This window comes from Loxodonta africana, chromosome X (genome assembly GCF_030014295.1).
Source record: "Loxodonta africana isolate mLoxAfr1 chromosome X, mLoxAfr1.hap2, whole genome shotgun sequence".
NCBI classification, from domain to species: Eukaryota; Metazoa; Chordata; class Mammalia; order Proboscidea; family Elephantidae; genus Loxodonta; species Loxodonta africana.
In genome coordinates, this window is record NC_087369.1 from 117,413,375 (window position 1) to 117,423,449 (window position 10,075).

General features: G+C 38.9%; 2 pseudogenes; both read right to left on the reverse strand.

Annotated features, from left to right (window-relative positions):
- Nucleotides 1-292: 292 nt before the first annotated feature.
- On the reverse strand, nt 293-1,559 carry LOC100661200 (importin subunit beta-like; annotated as a pseudogene).
- Nucleotides 1,560-1,664: 105 nt separating this feature from the next.
- LOC135227194 (importin subunit beta-1-like) lies at nt 1,665-3,263 on the reverse strand (annotated as a pseudogene).
- Between the last annotated feature and the right edge of the window lie 6,812 nt (nt 3,264-10,075).

Genomic DNA, 10,075 nt, shown 5'->3' on the forward strand with positions numbered 1-10,075 from the left:
CCCTCTTCCCTCTTCCTTTCCTGTCTCCTCTTTCTTCTTCCCCTTCTCTTCCTTTCTTCTATTAAGTTAGTAAATCCATCATTTTTCTCTTTTTCAAGATGGCTAATGTTATGGGTTTCTATGAAGTGTTTACATAGCTCACAAACAGCGCTGCTGTTAACAGCTGCTGCTTCTGTGGCAAGATTTTCCATGTGGTGTGTTTTCACCATCTGTACACCTTCTCACTTCCAGGTTTTTCAAAAGACTGGAAATTCCCCATGGGGATCTCAGGTATCATCACAATGGCCACAGATCAATCTTGGTTCTTCAGTTTCCTCAATTCTTTTGTTGCCCATGGAGCAAAGGTTTTGTTTTGTTAGTTTTGATTCTCTGTCATTTTAACACTTCAAGAATACTGGGCTTAGCTTTTACTAATTTCAGTATGTCTTTCCCAAATGTTATGCATAAGTCCCCTATCAGTCTAGCAGCACATGTTACTATGCTCTCTGTATGATCCTCATATCTAGCAATGTGGTTAATAAACTCATTGCCGTTGAGTCGGTTCCAACTCATAGTGACCCTATAGGACAGAGTAGAACGGCCCCATAGAATTTCCAAGGAGTGGCTGGTGGATTCAAACTTCAGATCTTTTGATTAGCAGCAGAGCTCTTAACCACTACGGCTCCATAGTATGAAAGACAGACCAAATTCTACACTTGGTTGCATCAGCATTACATCTGGATATTCATTTCTCCTCATCTCCCTTCAATCCTTGGACAATTACAGTATAGGCTTCCAAGCAGCCTTCTCTTCTCATTCAGATAATTCACCTGGGATTGGGAGGCATGATGAAGTGTACTCAGTGCTACCTTCTGGTATTTTTAAATCTCCACCAATATAAAGGGCAATATCACCAAACACAGAACCTGTGGCTTCACAGACCTAAGGACATTCTCATTTTCCACATTTCTCCATCACCGAATGATATTAGATTTCAAGATGTGGAAAGTCTTCCTCTAAGCTACAGCCTCCAATAAAACCTGGAACTCAGTATACTTTTTTCAATAAAATACTTGGGAAACATTTTAGAGGCTTCTATGTGCTTTACAAGTTCAACACCCAACATTTCTAACAATGTGCTAAGTGCCATCAGTTTATCCTCTTGAATTCTGTGGACCCAGCTGTGCTTTGGTACATCCTTACCAGGGAGGCCATGATCTCTTCTTTTTTTAAAAATTAATTTTTTTATTGTGGTAAATATATATGTAACAAAACATTTTTCATTTCAGTAACCTTCACGTGTACAGTTCAGTAACACAGATTATGTTCACCAGGCTGTCCAACCTTCAGAATTCTCTGTTCCCAATCATGCTACATGATCTCCTCCTGATACTGCACTTTTCAGAGAACATTTTGAAGAATTATGCAAAGTAAAGACTGAAGGTCATCAAATTGGATCTTATCAGAATGCTTTTATATCTGACTTCCACTGATTCTTTTTTGCAGACATTTAATAATGGTCACAGTAAAAAAAAAAAAAAGAAAAGAAAAACATTGCCATTGTGTTGATTCCGGCTCATAGTGATCCTGTAGGTCAAAGTGGAACTACCCCATAGGGTTTCTAAGTAGCGGCTGATGGATTTGAACTGCCGACCGTTTGGTTAGCAGCCAAGCTCTTAACCACTATGCCACCAGGGCTCCATGATCAGAGTAGCGAGAGTCGAATTTTGAAGTGCGAGGTAATAGTATTTGGTACACTTTTCCACCATTTCAAAGTTTCATATGTAGCACTTCTCATGTTGTTCTAGTGGCCATTAAACCTATCTATGGTCTCCACGAGCTTATGAAATATTAGGATAAGCAGTAAGTAGCCATTTCCTACTGATTATCACTTATGAATTTTCGTAAACAACTTCAGCCAGACTGGAAAAAGCCCAGCACACATTTGAAGCCATTCTGGGTTCAGCACTCAGGTCTTTTATCAGACATGGCAGCAAGGGAGCCAAGTGGACATCATTAACGGCAGCTTCTTGTAGAAGCTTGCCAAATCTTTCGTTAATCCGTAGAGCTATATATCAAACAACTTACACAGGGGTCTTTGAATAGTTCTATTAAAATGAGCATTGCCTGTATGACTAGGAGTTTGACCTGATTGGGCTTCTATTCTTCCAAGGCACAGGCCAAAGCTGTCACAATGGTATCCTGATATCACTAATCAAATTCTTTAATGAAGTGAAGGACATTTGGGACAATTTCATCTTCACATCAGCTGGCCAGGAACCTAATGATTTTCATCCTGTTTTGCTAATGCCTGTGTGAGCATTGGAACCTGTATACTCCCTTGGCATATACCTTGCTGTGTGCTCAGGGGGCCTTCCTTGTTCTGCTGCCTCTTAAGCTTCAATGGCCAAATCTATTTTGTCATCACAGACATTGGACCAGAATTTTATTCCTTATAGAGCCACTTCATCAAAGTCACTTTTCATTACTTCAGTGGTGATCATAAAGAGGGCTAGGCTCATATGTATCAGCATCTGTGTGCTGAGAATACAAGGATATTTTCTTCACCAGATTCTGTAATGTAGCCATTCATAACTTATTTTGCTGATAATAGGTTGCTCCATAGACTACTTGCAAGATAAATTGCCTTTCAGGCTCTTTGTCAATGTCTGCTTTGGAGAACTCCAATAGTTCAGGAGTGCATTAGTAGCCACTAACTTCACATTACTACTAGAATCTTCTTTCCTCTTCCCCAGGATTATAGCAATCAGTGTCTCATTGGGTTTATCTTGTAGCTTCTCTGTGTGAATATCTTGGCAATGTAACAAATTGCATCCAGTGTTGAGTATTTCATGTGCTCTGTGCTGTTGGGGTTTGTGACATTGGATAACAGCTGAAAATTGAGTTTTGAGCACTGTTTTACTGGGACCTCTGCACAAACAATATCAGCCGTCATTGGGGGAAAAGCTAAACTGCTAACTTTCTGTTCCCAAAGTCTGCAAAGGCAGTTCTCAGCTTCTTTGTCAAATATTACCGTTGATGGAAAGCCATTTTGCTGGTGTTGCACCTTGATGTTTGGATTCTTAGAGGTCAGAGAGTACTTAATCTGCAGACCAGCTGCAATCCTGCTAATCTGGTTGTTTCCTACATTTTCCAGAACTCTGGACAGTTCCAGAAGGACCCTTGGCTAGCTCCACCACCCCACACTCCCGGACTTTCAGTGTAATTACAAGTTCATGCAGAGTTGGAGACATAGTTTTTTCTAGGTTGGTGATCAGCTCCATGGTGATGGTGGTGGAAGTGGCTTCTACTCAGGTGATGCTTGACTTCTTAGGTGACAGCTCTGACTGGGAGTAGAGGTTGCGAGTCAAGTTGCAATGGGGTATTTGGAAGGGGACAGGGTCACAAGTTCATCCATCTGTTTCTTTGTGATGGATTTCTATCCCCCTTTCCTTCCTTACTCTCTCTGTTCCTACTTCCTTTTTTGCTGTTGGCCATGGGAGCTGCTCCTCTGAGGGAGGTGGGAGAAGAAACTTAGGGGCAGCACAGAGCATGGCTGGTGCTTGATTAGCAAGGAGAAAAAGAAGGAGAGGCAGTGAGTGAACAGCACCTAGCAGGGTGCAAGAGCTTCCCTAAACTTTAGATTACAGAAACTAAAAGCTAAATCATGAACACCAGAGGTCTTTAAAATGACTTATGCTATTTGTGAAAGAGTATGCATGAATATTACTGCTCAATTCATTGTGTTGTCCAAGTATCGAAATAGGTGATGATATCTTACAACCTCAATAATTTCCTTAAAAGAAGTTACATTATAAACAGTTATAACCTGCCATTCACCCAAAGTTTCCTCATGCCAACCTCTGTGAGAGAATCAAACTTTCATTATTGATTAAGTGCATTGGAATTCAGATGGGTGACAGGAGCTTTACCAAACCACTGTTTTTATGGTACTACAGGGCCATACATTAGACTTTTCAGGCAGAAAATGTGCAACACCGTCATCATCAGTATCATCTGCAATATATGGAAGTAGAAGAGCTGACTGGTTCTTTGCCAAGTCTTAGTTTCTTCTGGTATAGACCTGAAAGACAGGGGCAGCAACTATATGCATTAAAAGTCTTGTTAGCATGCACTTCAAATAAAGTTCAAGGTTACAAGGGCAGAAAAACTTTAGGAGCAAGAATAAAAACAATTTTAGTTTGCTTTTCACACTGTCAAAATTGAGTGACTAGCCATTCCTGTATGTCAGCATGTTGTAAGATACAGCTAGCTTAGGAACAGAAACCATCTTGTGGGCATGGACAGATGCAATATAGCTCAAGGGTTTCCTCCAGAAGGGGTAGATGACTTTGGTACGATCAAGTGGTAAAACTCAGGAAGCAGGTTCCAAAGATGCCCCCTGAAGGACACTTTTGACAGACTGGGAAGGGCTCATCAGGAAATGAATTTGAGATGGTAGAGCTACATATATGCTCTACACTAGGCATAGGCAAGCAGATACACACCTGCCTTTATATTCTGTTGACTTTAGACAGAAATGACTTGGAAGGTTTGTGCAGAGAAACAGAGGAACAAGACTTCTGCGAAAGCTGTCAAATTTGTGGTTGTAGCTAATGGTGGCAGAGAAGTTAGGTTTACTTATCATCATAGACATGCAAATTGTGTTTCCTAAGCTTGGCAAGAAAGTCTGTGGAACTGGTGAGTATTTTCCACAAGACAGACTTTTATTAAATATTAGGAATTTTATCTGTGTAGTCTGTCCCATATTTTCACAGAGGGCCCAGATGTCTGTCTCTGGAAAGTCACAAACGAAAACATGAAGTGCACAGTCGGGAAGTATTAATTACTTCATTGTAGTGATTTTTCAACCCAATATCTTCTTTATAATAATAAATATTTTCTAAAACCCACTTTAAAATTATGAAATGAAATTCATATACTGTAATCTACTGACACGTGCTATTAGAGGGAAAAAAAATGCCCTAACAGTAACATAAAGGGTGAGTAAAAGGAAAACAATATGTAATAAAATAATATATATTTTCAATGTGAATCCTTTTCGGCAAAACCACTCCAGAAGACATAATAGTCAGATGCTTACAACTAGGCAAAATCATTATATCACAGCTACCAATGTTGACTTTTGTATTGGCAACCCAAATACTATTAACATCCTTGCTGGTTTTGACATGATTTTCCCTAAAAAGTGAAAAACGCTTACTAAGTTTCAAAGCAAACAAAGAATACTATTTCCTCAAATTACAGTGTACAAAAAGATTTTTCAATTACATTACTGTTGAAAAATCATTCAATAAATATTTATTAAACACTACTATGTACTTTTTATGTACTATGAGTTGGAATCGACTCAGCAGCAATGGGTTTCTTAAGTGGTTTTACTAAATACCAAGTACTATTCTGGATTCTTGGAATATATAATAGTGAACAAAACAGGAAAAATTCCTTGCTTTCATGGAGCTTACAAACTAGTTGGGGGTGGGGAGGGTAGGAGACAGACAGTAAACGTAATAAATAAATTAAACGTAATGTTAGAATGTAGTGTAGTAAGTGCCATGGGAAAAGATAGACAGGGTAACTGGATTGGGATTTCCAGGGAGTGGTTTTGCTAGGCCTCATTGAGAAAGTGATAGCTGCACAAAGTCTTTAGGAAGCTGAATGAGTTAACCATGCAGATATCTGGTGAAAAATATTCCAGGCAGTGGGAACAGCCAGTGCATGCCTTTCATTTCAAGGTTCAACAAGGAAGCCAGTGAAGAGGAAAGTAGTAGGACATGAGGCCACACAGTTAATGGGAAAAGGACATATTATATAGGGCCATATGGGCCACTCTATGGACTTTGGATTTTACTCTATGTGAAATGGGAAGATATTGTAGTGTTTTGAGCAGAGGTGTGATATGATATGTGATTTATGGTTTATTAAATAGATACTGTGTTGGGGCTAGTCTCTGAGGGAGCAAGGGTGATGGAATCAGGGACGCCAGCTGGGAGGATATTATAGTAGTCTAGGCAAGAAATGATTGTGGCTAGACCAGGGTTGTAGTAGTGGAGGTAATGAGAAGTGACTGGATTTTGGATAAATTTTGAAGAGTCATCAGGATATCCTGATGGATTGAATACAGAGTATGACAGAAAGAAAGGGATAAAAGATGACTCCCAAGTTTTTAGCCTGGCTTCTGGATAGTGCAGTTTGCCATTTACTGGGAAGGGAAAGATTACAACTTTTGGGGGATGAGAGAAGAGGAGTATCGAGTTTAGTTTAGAGGATGTTGACTTTGAAACGTTTATTAGACATCTAAGTGAAGGTGTTGAGTAGGCAGTTGAAAATATAAGTATGGAATTCAGAAAGGATTTCTGAGCTAAGGTTAAAAACTTGGGAGCCCTTAGGCATGTAGATGGTATTTAAAGCAGTGTTATTTGATGAGCTCTGCTTTAATGGAGATTGAAAGGGGACTTGCACGTTTGGTATAATACCTGGCTTCCCCAGAAGGCTTCTTCAACTCCATCAACATGAGTAAAGGAGAGTCCACATGAATTCTCAAAATAATTATTCTTCTCCTCCAAAAGGAATTAATAATGCATTAGGACTAAGTTCACACCTTTTCAGGACTTCTACCCCATTGTCAGAGTTCCATAGGGGGCCTGAGTAATGGGAGTAACATTGAGCTTCTCCAGATGTCCTCCACACCATCAGCAGGAGCCAAAAAGTGAACCTTATACTGGGAATAAGACCCTGTTTCCTCTAGGCATTCTACCCTGCATATTAGAAATCAAGATGCATTCTGAGCACTAGAAGCAACACCTAGTTTTCCAAGTAAACCTCAACTCCATAGACATTACTGTTCACTAGCCCTTGTCATTACTAATAACTTCAACTCATCCATAAATCTCAGTGTTATTATAATCACTCATTTGCACACCACCACAACTCCCATGTCATGGAACAATTTTTTTCAGTGAAGGATTATCTTGCATATTGTAGGATGTCTGCATCCCTGGTCTCTGTTACTAAATGCCAGTAGGGTCCCCCAATCATGACAACAAAATGTCTCCCTACATTTCTAAGTGCCCCATGGGGAAGCTATACTTTCTTGTTGAGGATTGCTGCTCTACATCAAGCAAAATACTATAGTTGCTAAAGTGCTGAGTGAAACAGTATGCATTCACCCAAACTACCATTAAAATTTTCAGAATTTTCCCTTCTGGCTGCAAGAGCTATAACGACATTTCCGTTTTTTTAATTGTGACAATTCTCTCAAATAACCTATAAAAATAACCATCAGTTATTATCAGGCTTAGCTATTCCATCTCTAAAATGGGAATACTGTTTCCTAGAGTACCTCTTAGATAATGGTACAGAAAGGATGAAAACACTACATAATATACTTGAGTTCTTCAGAAGATAGGATATTATCTAACTCCTATTAATAATTATTCTGAGACAAAACTGGAAATTATACTGGATGTGGAAAAGAAAGATGAGGTATAGAAGATGTTTTATTAAGTTCATTTAAAAAACGTTTGCTTTCTAAAGAATAGCTCTACTGCAGAAATATCTGCCAGTCTCATTTGGAAGTAGAATATGGTTGTCATACACATTAGCCTTTTAAGAGACTAGAAAGGCTCCCAGGGCATTTGCCACAAGTTTCTCAGTGAGTTTTGACCAGATTTATGCAAGCATTTTCCTCAAATAAACATAATTTACATCCTCTTGAACCCAAAGTGCCATCATTATCACCATTTTAATATTTATTGAGTGCCTATTGTGTGCCTAGTACTGTGCTAGGTTTTAAAGTAAGCATTTTCATAGTCTTTATGGATTGTAATCTCACAACTGAGCTACTTGCTTAAAAAAACCACCTCTCTGTGGTACCATAAAAGGTAGCAGAGTTTTGGTTTTATAGTAAGAAGTGTTAAATAGGTATAATGAAAGGACCCCTGGGCAAAGATCTGCTTCCCAACTAAGAAACCTCTCTACAGGATGTCTGCTTAAATGGACCCCTGATCCTTGGAGTCAGAGAAAGATCTTTATAATAATTAAATTGGATTGACAGACACTGCCTTGATACAGTGGGAGGGGTTTCTGCTGAGCACCTGCAGATCACAATGTAGTTAGAAGTGAATAGTCTAAAAAAAAAAAAAAAGTCTTATACAAGGATATAATTTCCAAAACTTGACACTACATTTGCATGGCAGACACGTGTAGTTAATTTGAAGAAAGAAAAAGATGTAATCCAGTTGTAAAATAATTCCCTTGTCCAACTCCAGAACATTTTCTGTGCTAGCTTTATGACTCGGTACTGCAGGAAAAGGTTATTTCTGAACAGTTTCAGAGTCAGATGGTTATATAAGTTGCACCCCTACATTTTGGCTTCATTGTCAGTGCATTTTGAAAGGCCAAATGCAAAGCCCGACTGGTAGCAAGTCTTAATATTTCTGCCGGTAAACGCTGCTCGATCTCTCAAGCAGCAATGTGTAATTTTTGATCACTTTTCACTGCCCCTCAGACCTTCCCTGGCCTCTGGCACTAAGAGATAATCACTTCTGGGAGCAATTAATTCACCTAGAGATTTCCTTTAAATTCACTGTATGTGCTATGATAAGATGTGCAACTCAAAATAATAATAATGAAAGACAACAGCATTGATTTACATGTCAGATGAGCCAGAGTATGGATTTAATGGATATAAACATCATCATTTCCGACCCAAGGGAGAGGCTCTTTTTTCTCAGTGGCCAGTGACTCTTCAGCACAGACCTCACTGGATTCTGAGTAGCACAGTTACCTTAGCTATGTCCCCTGAATGCCGAATTAATTCCTTTCCAAAACATGTCATGCCATCTTTGGACTGTCTTCAACCATTCCCTTTTTATGAAGGCATTTCATTGCAATGTTTTTTTGCCCTCTTTGCCATAACCTGAAGAAACACACACATAATGCACACCTGGTGGAATCTCCTTCAATAACAGCCAAACATGTTGGTTCCAAAGTCTGTCTTCTGTGATGCAAACAATTCATTTCCTGTAATACTGATGTGTGACTTTAGATAAAAACTTTTCCTTCTTTCCAATGTCAAAGCTGTCTGAAGAATTGATTTAGTTTACCTCATCCCCAGAGCCTTTCACTTGCCCATGGTTACATTATTCATGATGCAGAGAGCCAAGCAGACAATGGGCACTAGGGCTGAGTATTGGGAGAATGCTTTGATGATGACCCACACTCTAGCAGTCCAAAGTATTGATTGATTAATAGTAATCTCTTTCCAAGTCACTTTAGCAATTAGTAGTTACATACTTGTAAAAACAAGATCACTCCATATCTGAAAATTAAGAGAGAGAAAAAAAAAAGAAGGTTGACTCTTCTAACTCATTCTCCATGAGGTAATTTGCCTCTGGACAAGGCACTATTAGACTGTGGGGTGTGGAATGAAAGTGGGTTAAGGATGAAGGAACTAGTAAGAATGAAAACAGTATGCCATTTTTGAATAAAATATGTGATAATGTCAGATATTCCTGTTAAACCGGCAGGGTGTGTCACATAAATCAAGTAAAATGAAACCTGGCAAGATTACAAATATCTTTTCAGCATTTCAGTTTGGGAAGAGACATCTCTAAGTACAGGTCTAGTATTCTTTCACAGTTATGAATGTGGCAGATTGTTGATGTTACCTTTAAAAAAATCATTATTAGCTTTCCAGGATAACAATTGGGAATAGGGCCATATTTTAAAACTAGATATTTTAGTACTTACTGATCTCTCACATTAATTGTTGCATATGTTTTTCTAGTTTATATGGTTCCTAAGATCCTCAACATGGAAGGAAAAAATGTGTCTAGCCAAGTGAGAAGTGTAAGATTGGAGACAACCATCCATCCATCCATCCATCCATCCATCCATCCATCCATCCATCCATCCATCCATCCATCCATCCATCCATCCATCCAACCAGCCATTGAACAAATATATATTGAGCCTACCTGCTACGTGTTAAAAAAAAAAAAAAAAACCTGTTGCCATCAAGTAGATTCTAACTCATGTTATGTGTTAGGCATTATGAAAAGAACAAATGTGA